At 36.4% G+C, this 20343-nt stretch overlaps 1 long non-coding RNA gene across 2 annotated transcripts in view; it reads left to right on the top strand.

Annotated features, from left to right (window-relative positions):
• LOC107317312 overlaps positions 1 to 8898 on the top strand; it is a 33632-nt gene extending 24734 nt beyond the window's left edge. Inside the window, exons 3-4 of one of the 2 annotated variants that reach the window (XR_004308155.1) lie at positions 3362 to 4088; positions 8846 to 8898. This is a non-coding gene — a long non-coding RNA (uncharacterized LOC107317312). Of the gene's footprint in view, positions 1 to 3361; positions 7983 to 8845 lie in introns of those variants that run through there. The other variant, XR_004308154.1, reaches the window with a different exon arrangement.
• Positions 8899 to 20343: the final 11445 nt, after the last annotated feature.

Raw genomic sequence — 20343 nt, 5'->3', positions numbered from 1 at the left:
ATACTTCCAGGCTAAATCATATTCCTCAGCACCACATCCAAGCGTTTCTTGAACACTCCCATGGTCGGTGACTCCACCACCTCCCTGGGCAGTGCATTCCAGTGCCTGACTACTCTTTCCGAAAAGTAATACTTCCTAATGTCCAGCCTGAATCTCCCCTGATGCAGCTTAAAACCATTCCCTCTAGTTCTATCACTGATTACATGAGAGAAGAGGCCAACCCCCAGCTCACCACAACCCCCCTTCAGGAAGTTGTAGAGAGCAATGAGGTCTCCCCCCAAGCCTCCTCTTCGCCGGACTAAATACCCCCAGCTTCCTCAGCTGCTCCTCACAAGACTTATGCTCCAGACCCCACACCAGCCTCATTACCATTCTATGAACATGTGCCAGGGTCTTTCTTGTAGTGAGGGGGCCCAAAAATGAACACAGTGCTCAAGTCACAGCTTCACCAGTGCCAAGTACTGAGAGATTATCACCTCCCTGGTCCTGCTGGCAACACTATTTCTGATACAAGCATGGAGTATTGTAGAGTACTAAAGTAGAAGACAAAATAGATTCTGCAAAGCAACATGCAATTCAATCCTTCAACCCTAACCCAAGTGTGGTAATTAGCAGGAATACTGGGATACTTTATTGATCCCACAGCCACAAGCCAATATTTTCTTATATATATATTGAGAATATGAAATCACTTTGTGAGAACTTATTCTAGAAGTGTAAAAATCCTGTTATCTCCATGCACATAAATAGAGCTTGTATTTAAAAAAGGGTTAAAGCACTTTCCATCCTCAGGTTATGTTGCAAACTTTGTCTTTAGTAAAGGAGAAGCTTCCTAAAACACAGGCACTCAAGGAAATCATATTCTGCATACAGTAGTAAAAGGAGAAAAAGAGCCAGAAAGACAGTATTTTTCTTTGCTGATGGTATCCTAATAAACCATAAACTGTACTAAAATGCAGCAATGTCCAAGTATGTTTTGCTCCTCCCGTACTGACAGGCCTGGAAATGTTGGCAATAAATTTAAGCTGTACAGCTACATTCCAGTATCTTCTAATTTATCTGCAGAGTGTCAGCCTCTATTAGTTGGCGTTGACCAAAACAGGGCATAAAAGGACAGATGTACCAATTTTGTACTTCATTTACACATTGGAAAAGAACAAGATTCTTTCTCCTCCTCTGTGAAGATTTAAATAGCCACTGACTTTAGCAAACAAATACGTGAGAGGCATAAGGATGCTTCATAAGGTTCTAATCTGGAATTAGTATGGAATAATTTTATTTTTAAAAAAAAGAGAAATAGTTAATTCCAATGTTTATTTTCAAATCATGTGGTCTCCAAATTATTTCAGCTAAAAATAAAAGCAATTATGAGAAAAGAACATATGGGTTTTTAAGCTCATTTAAATTATTTATTTATTTATTTATTATTAATGTGTGCACGGATGGTTTAGCACACAGCTACAGTTTCTGGTGGTATGTAGCATCTACGTTTGTTTATTTTGGAAGAACTGAAAGTAAAATCAAGGAAATGAATGGAACACAAGATGCTTCCTTTTGTTCCTGATGGTGGTAGCTCTGTTGCCTTCCCTCTATGAAGTATATACAGAGATGCAGTAGATCTGATCTGTGCATTCTGGGGTACAGCAGTTGCTATACTTTTCAAGTGATAAGTAAGAAGACCATGTCCTTAGTCATGTATGAATAATTTTAGGTTCTTTCTTGCTCATCTAATAAACCAAGATGGGAAATAAAAACAAAACAGTCTTAAAACATGAGCATCTTCCCTGGACAAATCTCAGGGCAGCATAGCCATGCCCTTGGAAAAAAAGTATTTTGCTGATGATTGATAATAATAAAATAACAGTAATTGGATTTTTGGAAGGAAAATATTTCATTTGATCAGGATTTTTTTTTTGGGGGGGTTTGTGGTTGTTTGTTTTTCCAGAAAAGAAAGTTAATTGTGTTTCATTAAAACTTTTTTTAATGATTTCTTCCCAGCTAAGACCCTTCTAACAGTTTTTCACATGTCTTGAGCAGTGGACCGTCTTTCTAAGTTCTTCTCTACAAGACACATTTTCTGAAACATTTATAAACACAGTCTAGCCTGAGATGGAAACAGATGTTGAATTAGTATATTTTGACACTATTTGTTGTTGAAAAAAAATAAGAAATGATAAATTAAGATTGTCAAGGGGAAGATTAAAATAATATATTCAAACTGGAGCTGAACTTGGCAGGGGGCACAAAGAATAATAAGAAGAGATTCTGCAGGTACATGAGTCAGAAGAGGAAGACTAAAAACAGTGTACTCTCTCTGATAAGCAAGATGGGGGAATTGGTGACAGCATACAAAGGGAAGGCTGAGATACTCAACAATGGGGTCTTCTATGGGGTCTGATGGGATGCATCCCAAAGTCATGATGAAACTGGATGATGTAGTTGCCAAGGCGCTCTCCACTACATTTGAAAAGTCATGGCAAACAGGTGGAAACCAATGACTAAAAACAGGAGGAAATTGCACCTATTTTTAAAAGGATAGATAGACAGACCCTTGCATTAACTCAAATAACAAAACTCTCTAGAAGTACACATCATAACAATAAATATATAAATAACTAAGCAAAGTCCACCTGTTTGGTGCAGTCATATATGTTAATAACACTGCTTTAAAATAGTCAGAAGTGCCATCTGCTGCTACATACAAGAATCACTCTCTCAGTCATCTCTGGGTGGAAAGGAACTCATGTTTAAGCAGTAGCATCTGTGTTTCTAGGAAAACAATGGACTCAATATTCAGTTCATACCAAAGTCAGATGTAGTCTACTCATTCAATTTACTTTTAATTGTAACGTAACCTTACACAAGCACATTTTTCATAGCTTCTCTTAATATTTAATATGTTTACAAGGGCTTTACAATCTACAAGATCTGCTCCAAAACTAATGCCTTCTATTTTCTTATTTTGGCCCACAGTGTCAGAGGCAGATGCTGGTGGGATGGCAGCAGAGGTTTAACCTTCCCACAAACATCTCATTACATGTTGTTGCTGTTTGACAGATGGCAGCAGAGAGGCAGTCTGACAGAATGGAGTCCAACATGGAAGTGTTCATGGTGCAAATGTATGCAACTGAATTCCTTGATGAGGAAAAAAAACAAAAGAATTTACAATGATAAACTCAAAATAAAACTCCATGAAGGAAAATCACTTATCAGATGGGTCTAGAGGAAAATTCAGCAAACTAAAATACCTTGAGTTAGATGTCCATGGAATTGATCTTGCAGCAAGAGATTAACGTTGTCAAGTGCCTATGCACAGCTGTTCAACTTCTCTGTTACTACTGTTCTGTTTTACCCATTGCAGTTCCTCCACCTGCTGCTATCTCATCTGTGATCCTCCTGGCACTACCTCTAAGAACAGCTACAAAATCCTAGCCTTACCAGCAGGTAAAATAAAACAATACCCCAATCAGGAAAGTTTCTTATAGTGCCTTCGCATTTTCAGAAGGTAGATGCTAGCTGAATTCCCCTTTCCACAGTGAAAATTTATTTACCTAGAAACAGGCTTTTCAGTATCGTGAACAGTGAAAGTTCGTGTCAATTTTACTTAGTTTCAAGTCAAAAGATAGGACTGAAAAGTAGAACTCATCAAAGGCAACAAGTTATGTCTGTGTCGGTAAGGCACTATGCCAGATGAAAGAAAAAGTGCCAATATGTTTTTTGTGTTGCATATGTTAGTCATATCATAGAAGAAAGCAGAAATATGTCTATGTCAATGTTTTGCAGCCCATCTGGAACATCATCTTTGACTTTTATGATGTGAGAAGAAGTTGAAATTAGCAAGATACGCTGCATGGATAAAGCACGATGAGCCAAAGTATGCAGTATTTAGAGCATGATCAAGGAACAGTAGAAGAAAGGATTCAGCCTGAAAAGTCACATATATACAAAGGCTGCATCCTGCAGGAGGTACTTAAGAATGGAAAAAGGTTAACAGAGTAAACGTGGGTGTGACACCACCAGCAGTTAGCTGGCTAGCAATGGAATCTATCGGTGCTGCTCCAAAAGTCACCAGTGTTTGTGTCAATAAGGTATGAGAAATTGTGTTTGTGTCAATAAGGTATGAGAAATTGTGTTTGTGTCAATAAGGTATGAGAAATTGTAGGGTACATGTGAAGCTGAAACTCCTGCTTCTCATAGAATCAAAGAATCATTAAGGTTGAAAAATACTTCTAAGATCACCAAGTCAACCCCCCTATCCCCACCGTGCCCACTGGCCATGTCACTGTGCCACACCTCCACCATCACCTCCAGGGATGGTGACCCCCCAGCTCCCTGAGCAGCCTGTACCAGTGCATCACTGCTCCTTCTGAGAAGAACTTGTTTGTAATATCCAAGCTGAGGATGCTCAAGGAGGGGATCCTGCAGTGCTAGAAAAAGAAACATGGGCTAGTAAGGGACAGCTCCAGAGATATATAATTGTATTTATATGACTGTCTGTGCATACTGGAAATTTCTTTGGACTAATCATGAATGAGTTTTAGAAATTTATATATTTGACAGCTAATGAATACCTAGTAATGTGGTTTGTACATTGTTTTACTGATATTAATCTCGAATGCATAGCTCTGTGATTGCCATTTAATTTTTTAATAACAAAAAAAAAGACAGTAAACAACTTGGATGCCAATCTGAGCTGAGCTATGTGAGCAGGGTAGTTTATTTTCTCATTGCATTCTATGGCTTCCGTATCAAGTATGGCTGGCATGGGCACCAGTTATATTTGGTAGTGCTCCAGGAAGCCCTGTGAGGGATTATTTACTCTACTCCTTGGCACATCTGTTTTTATAATACGACCATAAGTTCTGTCACCGATTTCATTTCTGCAGTGTGAAGTGGTGATGACAGGCAGATCTCCAGTTCCCTGCAGTTTTGTAGTTAGCGGAATTTACCACTGAACTACTGCATGTTGAGGAAAAATATTCCAGAATCCACACACTGATTATATACGAGTTATTTCTATTTGTAAAAGTAAACTCTTCATAGTGCTAGTAGTGAACCTGATGATAAAATAATGCTTGCAGAAAGACTGCAGAGCTGTTCTCTTTTTAGACTGCCAGGATGAAAGCTTGTAAAAAAAGTTTTGTCACCCTCTTGTAGATGCTGTGTGCAACTATCCCTACAACGCACTCTCCAGCACTGCCCATTGCAGATCCGAGTGGATTTCTGGGTGATGGCAGGAAGGGAAAGGGACTGGCTTGTTTGTGAAATAGAGTTCTAAAAGCCATTTTCCTTTCTCCAGGTGTAGGATGGGAGCTTGAGAGGACTTTCCATATTACAGGAGCATCCCCATTCTTTCTGTTAGGATGTACACCTCAAAATAATTAATAATTTAATAACATATTTGTAATGTTTATGTTGCTTCACACTACTGCACCAGCAAAAGCAGTCCAGTCCTGCCAAACTACCAAAGCCTTCGGCCTCAACCTAGTTAACCTGATGAGGAATTAGTGACAAAGCAAATTAGTCATGGACACAAGTACAACACTGATATCCAGCTATATTATGGGACAAATGGGAATTTCAGTGCTAACACACTTATATAAGATGAATTCCTGAGCTCCTGTCATACAGAAACTGTCCCAGACAGGCTGTGCCTCTGGCTGTGTGTCTTCACAGGAGCAGCTGAGCTGATGGCCATGACAGACCCCACTGTTTGTCAAGAGGAGAGCATTAGTGTAAAGATGAATAACTGCATTACCTGAAGCACGTGATCCTACTCTCTGCAGACACAACTGACAGTGTTCCCAAATACTTTTGCCCAATGCTCTGTGGATATTTGCAGACTCCTACAAAAGCAGCAGCCTGCATGAATCATGCTCTGTGCAGCTTCACTGAGGCAAGAATAAATCAACTAAATCTAAACCCACAAGCTTTTAAATTCATATTGATTTTACCCCAGTTCATATTTTGATACTGTGTCCTGCAGGTTTTCTCTGACCTGGATGCAGTTTCACTCTTGTTCGTTCTTGTTCATTTCTCAGTTTTCACAGCAGACGACATTCTATTTGATCTTTTCGCACTTGCACTTTAGAGATGTGTGAAGGACAGCTGACACTAATGCTTGACTGATCTCGACCATGTTCTGCACTGATCTGCCAAAAAACTGCAACCTCCACCTGATCCAGAATTACCTGAGGCTACACAAAACTATTATGATCCAGGGGGCATAACCCTCTATAAATACAAATGTGAGAAACTAGAAAAGTTTTAAGTACCTTAAGGCAATCGCAGACTTAGACTTGTGATTTGATAAAAAATGGGCACTGTCTTCCATGGTGATACACAATTTCTGGTCTGTAGTGCTTGGGTATAGTGTATGTGTATATGTCTATATATATATATATAGACGGGTATATATATATTATTACTTGGGTAGGTGCTCAGTGCAAATAGAACAACAGCAAAAAATAATGTCAGAAATTCTGGTTTCTTTTTTATTTTTTTCCTTCATACTTTGGATCCTTGGACCAATAATTGGATATATGATAAATTAGAACTCCTTGACATCTTGGGCTAATCCCTAAAACCCCAGCTAACAGTTTTACACTGAGTATCTTTAGCCCCTATTTTTCAGAACAGGGAGAATGAGAGCATTTGTTTGAGGGCAAAAGGGGACATTATTTAGAGCTGTTCAGGAGACATCTAGAGTGGTGTGCTTCGGAAATGCTGCATGGAGAGTGGCTTCTGGGAAGAGGTCTGTCTGCTCTGAATTGCTGCAGCATGGCAATTGCTGTAATTGGGAGAATTAAGCTGAGCTCCCTCTCTATGGTCTCAGTGGACATATCTTCGGTTTCCTTTGGTAAGTGTGTTCTATGGCAATTTAAAGTGAAGAAAAAAAAAACAAAGTGCATAAGGAGGGCGAATTTAATTGCTTCTGTTGTTTTTGTGAGAATAGAAGCTCTTCAGAGTCCCTTTAGTTATTTAGTTACCTAAATAGGTACTATTTATGAATGCTGAGCTTTATTTCTAATTGGAGCCACTGATAATGAAGTTATTTTATTTATTGCTGCATTGACATACTATTTCATATTTTACTACAGGTTAACAGATTCAGTTTGTTTTAGTCATTAACAGATAAAAAGTGGAAACTCTGAATCCTCATAGAAGAACATTTTCTTATCTTTTTAAAAAGACTTTACATGAGGAAGGCAATTGTAAGGTTAATTTATACTATCAAGAGTTTTTATGGTGTAAATAATGTATGTGATTATGTTCTTTCACCCTAGCAAGACACAAGCAAAAGAAAGACATCTTTCACCCTTGAATGACACAAGCAGGATCTAAGCAGTTTTTTCTCTTCCTATGCATGTGATATGGGTCCTTCAATACCTCCTACCCATGTGAGACACTTCCTCTTTGCTCCAGCCTATTTCTTCCCTTCTAGCCCACAGGATGCAATAGTAGGACACACATCTAGGGAGAATTGTTTCTAGCTTAGGCTAATGGCAAATACATGTTACTCAGTTCTGTGGGTTGTGCATGCATTTAAATTTGTTGATCTTCTTTCCCTTTTTCTTTTCAGATTAAAACAAATACTACTAGTCTTTTTTCCTTTTCTTTTTTGTTTTTTGTTTGTTTGTTTGTTTTGTTTTGTTTTGTTTTTAAATGTTTTTTCTTTCTTTTTCCCCCTCACAGTTGTCTCCTGGTGTCCCCAGTGTGAATTGCATACATCATTACACCGCAGTTAGAGACGTGCTATAGATCATCTGTTCTTCATTTATGAATGATTAGCCATTCTCTTTTTGAAACACTGCTGGGAAGCAGTCTTTGATCCTGATTGCCTTTGGCTAGACCTCCAGACGTTGGCTTAGATAGAAATTTTGATCCTAGACTAAAAATGAACAAGTGTTAGAAACAAATGTGCTTTTATCCATAGAAAGGATATAGGGTCAAACTTTACTCTGGGCTCTCAACACAACTCAGAAGGAATGTAAAGAAAGGCAATTATTGATTAACTAGTACAGGTTGCTCTTGAATCATCAGCATGCCACATTCACCATTCATTAGGAATTGTTTGCTAAATTCAGAATGCTGTCTTTTTGGTGTGGGGCAGAAGGATTGAGTACTTTAGTGATATGAGATGCTTCATTTTAAAGAACAGCAAGCTATGGATGTACGTGAACTGTTTCTGATTACAGTGGAAGTATTATCTTTCTAATTAATATATTTACTGACTGAATACATATATACAGCTTTATATTTTGCCATTATTGTTTTCTCATCATTTTCTCCTGCAAGATTTTGTTGTAAGTAGTTGAATGACCATACTGTTGTTTTTGTTTGGCCTGGATAATAAGGTAAGCAGAAGACATTCAGCATGCTTTCACATATGAATTCTTTGGTACAACACAGGATATTCCAACTGAGTTCTTTTGCAGAAGAAAGATAGAAGTTTTCTACCCAAAGTCTGTCTTTATTTTAAGATCTCTTAAGAATAACAAACAATACTTTTCACTTTGGCACATATTGGAAAATGAGTTTCTAGCCAATCAAAACTAGCTAGAATGTAACTTATTCTGGTGGATATTGTAAAAAGCTGGAATCACTTTCTAACAGTGTGAAGTATTGGATCTTTCTTTGTACAGTCATAGAATTTATGTTTGCTGCAGGGAGAGATTTTAATTGATTTCCTGTTCCTGCTTTTCTTTCTGTTGTTTTGGTTGGCTGGTTGTTGTTGTTTTATTTTCATTGGCTACATATTATTTTGTCCTTTGATTTAATGAAATTTAACACTGGTGACTGTGAAAGTTTATAACTTTCCTTTTCTGTTTTCTTGTGTTTGCAGGTCTGCTGAAAAAACAAAACAAAACAAAACAAAACAAAACAAAACAAAACAAAACAAACCTTTTGGACGACAGGTTGGCCATAAACCAGCAGTGTGCCCTCATGGCCAAAAAGGCCAATGGCATTTTGGGGTATATTAAAAAGAGCATGTCCAGCAGGTCAAGGGAGGTGATCCTGGAATACTGTGTCCAATATCACGTCTCAAATTTTTAATCTAAAAGTTCATTTAAATTAGCATTTATATGAACTCTCTTGTGATTTGAAACTGTGCTAAGTGACCATCTTCATTCCTAAATTCTGCCATTTCTCTGAAAACTATCATTTGTTAGAGAACACTAGAGACCTTTATGAAGTCCACTGAGCAGAGGCAGCTGAGCTGTGAAAGAAATTATTACATAGACTGGGATTTACTTGTTAATTAAAAATTACTGTGAAGCAAATTACTTTTCTTAGCCTATCTCCAAGTGTGTAAACATGTGTCAGTTCTCTGCAAACTTAATTATTTTACATTACATGGCAATCTGATATGATTTGATGGTCATTCTTAGCTCTGTATTGATTAGCAATGCTACATCATTTTGAAATGCAGACTGTTAAGGCTTTTATTTTCCTATGAGAACTTGTGAGCATATTGACTTAGAATATTTTCTGTTTCATTGTTTTGGTTTTTTTCTGTAGCAAAATTGTTCTCATTGAGATATTATTTAATAGTTCATAACTCCTACATTAATATGAAATAGCAATTGATTTCTACTTGTACTTGAATACTGCAGGCTACAAATTTAAATATATTTAATGCCCTGTTAATGATACATCTTTGGAAATACTAAGAGAAGCATCTGAGTCATCACTGTTTGCTAATGTATCCTTGCATGTTTACAGGATATTTACTCAAACCATGTTGGCTATATTAAAACCTAACCAGTTTCTATAGGAAGAATTAGAGTTTCTTTCCACACAGATTTTATATGCGACTCTTAGATATAGAATTAATCAAAGAATCATGGAATCAGCAAGGTTGAAAAAGACCTCCAAGATCATCCGGTCCAACTATCCTTCTACCACCAATATTACCCACTAAACCATGTCTCTCAGTACAACATCTATGGTTTCTTGAAAACCCCTAGGGACAATGACTCAACCACCTCCCTGGACCGCCATATACTGATATGAAAAATGTGATATTGACTCAGTGACAGAAAACATCTCAGTTAGAGCAACACACATTCAACTATGAGAGATAATAATGTATTCCATCATGTCTTTTTAAATGTTTTAAAATTCTTACTGTTGAAGTTATAAGTAAAATGTATTGGTATTCCCTTTCAAATTGTTTGTATTGCAGTCTTTTCTCCACGCAGATCATGGATCTTAATTTTCTTTTTCTCCTTTACTATTAGTCCTTAGCTCTGTTTTTATCTAGCACCTCTGATTTCTCTTTCCTAGATAAATATAGTTACCTCATTCCAGTCCAGTGTACCTTGTCTCTTCATTGTCTCTAAATTTATTCACAACAACAACAAATAAAATAAAAAATAAAAGAGAACTTCCAGAGTTTCCCAGTCAATAGCCCTCACACTGTATTTTGCTCACTGGCTTTCTGAAAGTCCCTTAAGACTATTTCCATTCCTGTGTGCATGTATAATTAACTCCCAGATTTTTAAATAGTCCAATATAATCAGTATTTCACATAGACAATAAAGCTTTCCCATCATCAATATGTAGAGGTGGTGCTTTAGCAGGATTGACTCTTTGCAATTTCAGCCTACACTGGGAATGTTCTTGTACCCTTGGGGAGAGGGGGCTGCATTCCAAGTATCCCCAGTTGCCTACACGTTGTCTACAATTACTGCTATGCAGGCGTGCCTTTTTCTAACTGATTCTTCTACAGCTTCTCCCAGAGCAGCAGAAAGTTCTGTACATAATGGGAAGAAACAAGGTGTAATTACTATTTTATGGTTTAAAACCCAGACCTAACTGCACTAAAACAATGATAGTAGTTGGTAATATCGCAACTTTACCAACAACACGATCAACAGTGTTCTGTAACAAAGCCAAGAGTAAATGCATAAATAATACAAGACTCCATCCAGTGTTTTTGCAAGAGATGGATGTTGAAACACGTGAGATAAATTATTTATGTCATATTTCCTTAGCTTTATATCTGTGTTTCAGATTTGTAGAGGAATTGCTTTTAATATGCATTGACAGACTCATTACTGTGTAAATAAAATGAATGATATGACATCTCTGCAGCTAAAGTGACATTTTAGATGGATGGACCAGGATACAGTTTAGAAGGCAGTGATAGCTTGTAGATTTATAATGAAAACAGCAACCAATGCCTGTAAAATTCTACAGTTTTTAAGTTTGCATCCTAATAACTCACATATATCAAAAACTGACATTTTATTAAAGTTTAGGCAAGCCCGTGGGTTTAGATTCATAAAATTACGTTAAATAGTCTTAATGAGATTGGGAAATGGTTCTTCGAGAGTTTTGGAGGTGGTGTTCTATTCACCCCTCAGTAAGAATGCTTATTGAAAAGGGGAAAAAAAACAAAAGCAACCCTCTGGGGAATTTAAATATTTTAGTGTTTTTATCATTTATCTCACACTGCTTTCCAATGTTTTTCTACACTTTTTTAGAAAATGTACATTATATTGCTGAACTATTAAACTGAAGAAAAACGACATTCTGTAATAGGAAGACAGTTCTTATTGATTATGTCTTTTTAATACTTGAACAGAATTCCGTTATTGAATTATTGCTTTTATAAATACATATTAACATGTGACAAATGTTTGTTGACTGCTTTTTATGTATAAATCCTGTTTTGGGAAACTAATTCAGCACAGAGATTTCTTGAGATCTCATTCTGATCCATTTCTTACACTTCTTATGTCATGTATCCTCAGTCAAGTTTAGTTATATCCATTTTTATCAAGGTCCATAAAATCAATCTTACAGTATTTTTATGATTGTATGTTTATATTGTACAGTTGGAAATGCACCGTGTCATTATGATTTACATATTTGTATTAATAATAGCTGCATGAATTACCTCAATAATACATCTCCAGTCACAAGACACATTCCCCAAAACCACCTTGGAACCCAGTACAATTGCCACGGTTTTCTAGGAATTGCTCAGCTGGGTAGGGGATAACTGTGGGCATAAGCAGTTTTAGTCCTGAGCATCTGCTGTTTATTTCACACCTACATTTTCTTTTTTGTCAGAAATTTATAAGGGGAGGTTAGTGAAGAAGTGCTTTATTTGTACATTAGAAGTTAGTGGCTCATAACAGATTTGTGTTTACATATGTTTATTGCAGCTCCTAAGGTCTGTAGAGAGTTGGTGTTTGTGAAATGCAGAAATGATATACATCTGCAGAGATTCACCATCAAAATGCAGAAGTTGATATCCACTTGAGTATGATTTACTTTATCTGAAAGTAAACTAAAAAGGTACAGCCATCCAAACGATCTGATCTGTTTTGGTATAGTTTAGTTTAATTTGAAATGAGGAATAATTTGTATCATTGTTTATTTTGTTTTTGAGTTTATCCCAAATGCTTTCCTACATTTACTTTTCTGTAGTGGCATAGGAGACTTATTATGGGTCATCAGCAGTCAGTCACTTAATCTGAAATAATGGATTGTCATCCAGCATTTTCACACACAGCTCCCTCTGTAGAACCTCTGAAGGAGAGGTATGGGCAAGAGAGAATATTATCAGACCTTCCTCATTCATAGGTGTAAAGGACAGAGAAACGTATTAGTAAACAGAATTCCCAAAGAACAGGAAGAGAGTGGGTGGAGAATAAACAGAGAGTAAGTAGCGATCTTAGAACAAAAAGAGGCTCAGTTTATTACTGACCCATTGTTAGTCAAATTATTTTTGTAACCTTTCTTTAAAATTGAAAAAAGTGGAATGTTTCCTATCTTTAAGTCAAACTCTGTTAAAAACAATACAAAATATAGTGGTTGGTAGGTAGCATGCTTTTGTATAAAAGAACTGTAAACTAACTGTAACTCCAAACCTTTGTTTTTTAAAGTTAAAACTAAGCAAAAACAGTCAAAAAAACCTCCTATCTTTGAAGGAGAAATGGTAACAGCTGCTGCTGCAAAATTATGTGTAATAAGAGCACTGTGTGCTGTTTTTGCAGAGCATCAACGTTATTGCAGTTCATCTTTTTTTCTTTCTCTTTTCTAGCGTCTGGGGATACAGAAGATATGGTAGCAATTATAAGAGAGGTTTAGAAAAGCTATACAATAGCAGTTTTGACATTTCATTCTATTCTCTTATTATTTGTCTCTGAAATAGCATACACTACACAGAAGAAAACTCCACTTTGTTAAGAACACTGTATTGAGGAGAGGAATCAACTTTTTACTCAGGTAGATAGTGATAGGACAAGGGGGAATTGTTTTAAGCTCAGGGAGGGAAGGTTTAGATTGGATGTCAGGAGGAAGTTCTTCACAGATTGATGAGGTGCTGGAACAGGCTACTCAGAGAGGCTGTGGATGCCCCATCACTGGAGGTATTCAAGATCAGCTTGGATGGGGCCCTGGGCAACCTGGTCTGGTACCAGATCTGGAGGTTGGTGGCCCTGCCTGTCGCAGGAGGTAGGAAGGTGATGATCCTTTCCAACCCTTTCTGGGACACTAAGAAAATGCTAGAAAAACTTGATTCACTGGACGTGGTCCTCTCCCCTAGTGGCATCCAAAGCATCCAAAAGCAGGCAACAAAGGTGGCAAAATGACTAGAGGCCATGAAGAGTGACATGTTTGTTCAGCTTGAAGAAGAGGAAAATGATTATGTCACTTATGTCAGTGTCTTCATGAGGGGGAACAGAAAGGGCAGTACTGATTTCTGTGGTAGTGATAGGCCCTGGCATGAAGCTCTTTCAGGGGTAATTCAGATTATGTGTTAAGAAAAAGTTATTCACATAGAGGTGGTGAAGCACCGTGACAAATCCCTGCAGGGAAGTGGTCATTACTCAAGAAGTTTTCAAGAAGAATTTAGACTGTTCTTAAAGATATAGTTTAACTTGCAGGTTACCCTTTGTGGAGTCAGGAGTTGAACTTGATGACTTTCGTGGAGCCTTCCCAACTCAGGATATTCTCTGGGTTTATTTTTACATTTTTTTTTCCTAGTAAGATTTTGTCAATGAAATAGCCTTCCATAGGATAACTTCTATGTGAACTCATGCAAAATGGTAAAGAGCTCAAAATGCATGATGGGAACAAATGGAAATATGGAAAATTCTATCTAAGCATTATAAAACTTGGTTTATATATTTATTTGTTTGTTTATTTGTTTTTACTGCTTAAGAGTGGCCAAACATTTGAATGGGATGTCAAGAAAGATCATGGAGTCTCCATTCCTGGAAACACTAAAAAACTCAGGGAACACAATCCTGAGCAACAGACTTAATCAATGGTGTTAAATCAGATGATCTCCAAAAGGTCTTTCCAACCTCAACTATTCTCTGGAGAATAGTGAGAGACAACAGTTATACAACTGCTAAAATGTGGAGTTAATGAAAGGCAACAATTTGACACTATTATTATTGCTCAATTCTTTGAATGTAGTACACAGTTAAAATATACGGGAACTCAAACCGGCCTAAAATCCTTTTGTCTAAATTTAGCACTTAATTCTCCATACATTTTTCAGCAAAAATGAGAACAGATTTGTTAATATCTCACCTTAGTGTTCCTAGCAGAAGCAATGCTTATAAAACATTTACCTGTAAGTATTCCTATTTACTATGCTCCCATTATTCTTCCTATAAATAAGCAGATTTACTCCTCTGTGTATGATGTGCTGGAGCAGTAAATAATATCCACTCTGCGGAAACAGGATATAGCTTTCCTGGAATGCATCCATGTTTGTTTTGGTCTCAATAGAACTAACATTAATTTGTAAAATACGTACCGACTGCAGATTTCTCCGAAGTGGTGCACTGATGAAAATTAGCTTAATAGCATCATGCCACCAATGGCTTTGTTACCAATATATTGATAGTACAGGAAAAGGTAACTGTACCTTGCATTGCACAAAAAAAAAAAAAAAAAAAAAAAAAAAATGATGCTTGATTAACCTTATAGGAAGACACTTCTTCCAACCTCACCAACATTTAGACACCTGGGAAATACATCATCTGATGTAATAAGACTCCAATAATTGTTGGTATTTAATACTTCAATAGATTAGATAATTAAGCTGTCCCATTATTACAAAGGAGAAAAAATAAAATAAATATTTTCCACAAAAGTTTGTTTTCATGCTGTGTTGCCATACTTAGTATTAGCCAAGAACATACTGTTAATTTTACTGAATTCACAGAATCGTAGAATGATCAAGTTTAGAAGAGATCTTAAATATCATCTCATGCTTAAGCAGGAACACCTAGATCAGGTTGCTGAGGACTGTGTCTAGGTAGATTGTGAAGATCTCCAAGGAGGGAGACTCTACAGCCTCTCCAGGCAAACACTGCTATGCGCTACTCCATCATTCTCATGGTAAAGAAGTGTTTGTTCATTGAATTACAGAATCATAGAACTGAGCACAGCATGTTTCAGCAATGATGCCATCATAGCAGCTGTGAAACAGTGGGTCACCTCCACTGGTGCAGATTTTTACAAGCATGGCATGCAGGCTCCTGTTCGTTGCTGGTGAAATTGTATTGCCAGTGCTGGTAACTATATTGAAAAAGAGTATTTTGTTGCTGAGAATTTTCTCTACCAATTATTGTTACTGTATTCTTTCTATCCGTTGCAGCTCCCATGAAAATGAATAAAAGGAATTACCTTTGGAGCAACCCCTGTAATTTACTGAATTGCCCAAAAAATTTTGGCAACACATGACTGTGAAACAACAGATATGAATATTGTAAAAAAAGAAAACTAAAGAAAAAGCTTGAAGCAAACTCAAAATATGATTAAATCAGAAGGATTGTATGATTCTAAGGGAAATTAGATTGCTTGTGCTGGTCACTGGATCTTCTAATTATCATAGAATCATAGAATCACTCAGGTTGGAAAAGACCTTAAAGATTATTGAGTCCAACCACAACCTAACCATACTACCTTGTGCTATCAGCATCACAAGCTCAGGGGCTGTGGAATGCACTAGTGGTATGAACTAGACATTGTTGACTAATGATTTGAATTCCGTTAAAAAATAAATGTCTCAAGACCAAAAGTATAGGTTGTAACACTTTTCAAATTTGAGATTAGACTCTTGAGCTTAAGTTAGAATTTGGCCTAGTATATATTCAGTTGCCTCTTAACATTCAGTTTATCTGCAACCCACTTAAAATAATAAGATTGTAATAATATTTGTCAGCTTGGATGTACCTGCATTTTTTGTAGAGCTGAGGGATCTGTAACTGACTCTAATTTTTGGAAGAAAACAAACAAAAATTGTAGGTTTCAACAGCTGCACCGAGATCCCAATATAAATGTTGTTTTTATAGCTCAGGCTCTTTTCCACTTAGAAAAGATAATATTTTATTAACTATTGTACTTAGAAACTTTAAGACAAAGTTATATTTCACCTGGCTATACTAAAGATTATGGAAAATGACACAGATATTGGAATATTGATTTATTTTTAGATGTCATTTTCATTGTAGCTTTAAAAATCTTCAAATCACGAGGCATCCAGTAATTCTATTAGTCTTTATGATGTCTCTCTTGTCAGATGCTTCAGATATAAATTTTCCTTTAAGAAAATGGTAGCTGATTTAATAAGAAGATACTATCTTGTAGAGCAACACATCAGTTGTTTTAGATCTCTTTAGATGACTTTACTTTTGATAGGTCAGGTTGAATTTTGGTAGTTTGGGTCTTTGGTGTTGTAGTTGTTGTGTTTTGGTTTTGTTTGCTTGTTTTCTCATTTGTTTTTGTTTTAAAATAATAATATCTAGTAATATACCTGAGATAAAAAATTTGGATTCATAGTCAAAATTTTAATGGATTTTTAATGGGGTTCTTTCCCAGGATTACAGACAAAAATAACCATGTTAAAAACATTCTGTCTGTTTGTGAAAAAAGGAAAAATTCTAATTCTTCCTATGCATCCAGGCAAGAGGAAATAAATGGTTGAATGACTTCTTGTAAATGATTGTCCCTTATTGTTAATTCTGTCCTCTCCCTCCCAGCACAAGTGTTAAATCAGCCCTTTACTGGCCCATTAATTTTAAATTTAAGTATTCATGCCTGGAAACAACTAAAATTGAACCACAGCTCTTGCCTCTGCCTGTTGAGCTACTCTCTCAGACAGACATTTTCTTTTATTGAATGTGATCAAAAGAAGACCAGAGCCAGAGGACTACCACTACCACTCCAGTGAATTTTAAATACTGTGCAGGAAAATGATTTTATAAAAACAGCAACAAAAAATATTGTGCAATATTAAAGGAATATGAGTATGGTACTTTGAGTAGTTGCTTCATATTCATCTACTCACAGACTGAGTTTATTGGTTGATAGCTCCCACAGGATACTAAAGACCAAATATTTCTGTAGGTCAATATCCAGAAGTGCTGCTTTTGTCTACTGTTGACATAGAATATATTTGTGTTTTTAGTAAATCTTGTACTTTTACGACTTTTAGAATCAATCACTTATCTCCAGCTTTCACATCCTATATTCTCTGAAAGAATACCATCTTGGAACACTCATTAAATAACTACAGGAAAATATACCTGCAAGAGCTAAATAGATCTTAATAAAAAATAAATAAATAATAATTTAAAAAAGCAACAGAAACAGATAAATTTCCGTTGTAAGCGAGATAAGTGTTAGGGATTGAACAGTACATTTTTAAAGTTATAAAATATTTAAGATTGTTTTCTCTCTCCGCCACTCATTTAAGATGCTTTTTTTTTTCCCCCTATATCTAAAATGGCTAAAAAACGTAAATCAAACAGTATATTAAATGACTGGAGAAGAGACTGCATATCATCTAATATGCCATATTGAAGAATTATAGCCAGAATCTGGCATATGGCTTACCTCTAATTCCCGTATGCATTATTTTGTTAACATATATATACTATTGTCAGCATAATTCATTATAAATTAGAAGAGTGAAACTCATCCAAAACTAAATGGAAAGAGTAGCAAGTCAGAAGGGAATCTGGATTGCTGACAAACTGGGACAAGTAATGACTATGTCATAGTCACTAATGGAGGCTGAAATAAGATGCTTGTCCTCTCTTTGGGGGAGAGAGGCAATTGATGATAAGATCTGGAGCCAGCACAGTCTGTGCATCTGCTAAGTGGTTCAAAAGGAGCCGAAACTGATTATAGAAGTTCTCTCTATATATACTTAAAAGGAGAACAGACCCTGAGGCAATTCTGTTAATCCTCAAAGTAAACCCAGCAATACATGCTGTGGTTCTTCGTGTTTAAACTGCTGGTGGATCATGGGGCAGCTGGATTTCTAGTCCTGCTCATCCTTTCATGACCCCTCTAAAAATCCTTAGGAAATGATTTTCCATCTAATAGAACTATTAGATCTACATTTATGTCAAATAGTTTTCAGTGATTTGCTCAACTATATCTAGGGACTACTGTTGACCTCAGATGACTTCTTTTTGCTACCTGAAGTCAAACCAACCTGAGATAGTACAAGCCTGACATAATATCAATAGAAAGATGAAAAAGAACATAAGTTGTGAGTGCGATTTGGTGACATAAGTTACACCATATCTGAGGTCACAACCGAGAGTGCAGATTTTCATCTTCTAATTACCAAAACAAACCAGTAGAGATTTAAATGAAGCTATAAGTCACCCCTGGGATTACGGACTATTTGCTGTAGTTGAGACCAGAACTCTCAGTTTGCCATGTTCCTCAGCCTCATTCTGCTACATCAAAGTCTATAAAACTTGTACTCAGCAAATTCTACTAACTGCTGCTAGCTTTTAACTTCAGCTGTGTTTGAACCAGTTCTAGCAGACTTTGGTAGAATTAAGATGAAAGAAGGTTGTATAGATTGTGAAAGGACTGTACTTTTAAAAGTGTCTAAAGAATGTACCCAATTGTCATTGGAAATAAATGAGAACTGCAGACTACCTTTATATTTTAGTTACATTAACTGAGACTTGGGCTTAGTCATGCATGCCTTTTATTAAAAATTGCTATTCAAATGGAAAAGGAGGTACAATTTTTCTACATTCAGAAAATTCAGATTTCTATTTTCAATGCTATGTGGGAGTTTGAACTTAGAGCTCAATGGAAAGAAACTTTGCAATTTTCTACCAATTATCTACAATATTACACTTTCTATTTTAAATTTAATATAGAATTTTATTTTTGTATGTTTTCTTGGTCAATTTTCTATGGTCTACCTTATATAAACAAGACCATAAGTTAAGATACAGAACTTTCCGCATACCATTGTTTACTCAATAAAAAATTGTATCTCATCTGTTTCTGATTACTGTTATTATAGATTAAATAGATCTTGGAAGACTTAATAACTACTTAAGAAATGCTTAATTTTAAACATAGATTTTTCTAGGCTGTTCATCTTCTTTGTGAACTTTTGTTCAACTTTTCAAAAAGAAAATTGAAGAGTATATATTTTCAGAGACAGAAGACTAAAGAAACCTTTCTTAAGTTCTTAATAATGCAATAGGCAAAATGACACACGTTCTCTCCTACTTTTAGCAGACTCTAACTTAAGGTTTAGCACTTTTTGATAGGTGAAATAAAAGAGTTTTGTCTTTTCTCTTCTGACGCAAACCAAAACATAATACTTTTATGTATGATAGTGAATGTATGGTTTAAAACATCAACACTGAGAGATTTTTACAAATCGTTTGTCTTTGAACAGATCGACAGTATTGCATTCATCCTACACTGCCCCTGGGCCGCTCCTGTCTGCAAAGGAGATGTGCTTCGTGTGGTGCCCACGGGCTGCAGGGGACAGCCTGCTCCTCCACAGGCCTCTCCTGGGCTGCAGGGAGCTGCTGCTCCGTGCGTGGAGCACACCCTGCTTTCCTTCTGCACTGACTTCAGTGCCTGCAGGGCTGCTTCTCTCCCATTTCTCACTCCTCTCTCCCAGCTGCTGTTGCACAGCAGTTTTCCCTCTTCCTAAATCTGCACTCCTAGTGACACACAAGGTTTTCCTCATGGCTCAGCTCTGCTCCATGGAGGATCCCTGTATGTTTCTGATCACTTATCTCAACCTGTTGTCTGTCATGTTGCTCAATATTTTTAAATGTGATATACTTTAGCGTAAGTATTTATATTCTTAACTGAACTCTCAAAGTAGTTCTTCAATCACATTTCAGCTTTATACATTTAAAGACTGCAAAGATTAAGTGAAATATTTATTAGAAGGGAAAATACAGCTAATATTAAATTTACAGCAAGCTAATATAACCTTGCTTAAAATAACAAACCAAACAAAAAACCTATTAATCATACAATGCTATTATAGTTTATATTTTAACCCAGAAAACTGTGGTAACA

Source organism: Coturnix japonica, chromosome 8, assembly GCF_001577835.2.
Source record: "Coturnix japonica isolate 7356 chromosome 8, Coturnix japonica 2.1, whole genome shotgun sequence".
NCBI lineage: Eukaryota > Metazoa > Chordata > Aves > Galliformes > Phasianidae > Coturnix > Coturnix japonica.
The sequence above is the reverse complement of the archived record's forward strand: the minus strand, read 5'-3'. Positions and strand labels throughout refer to the sequence as shown.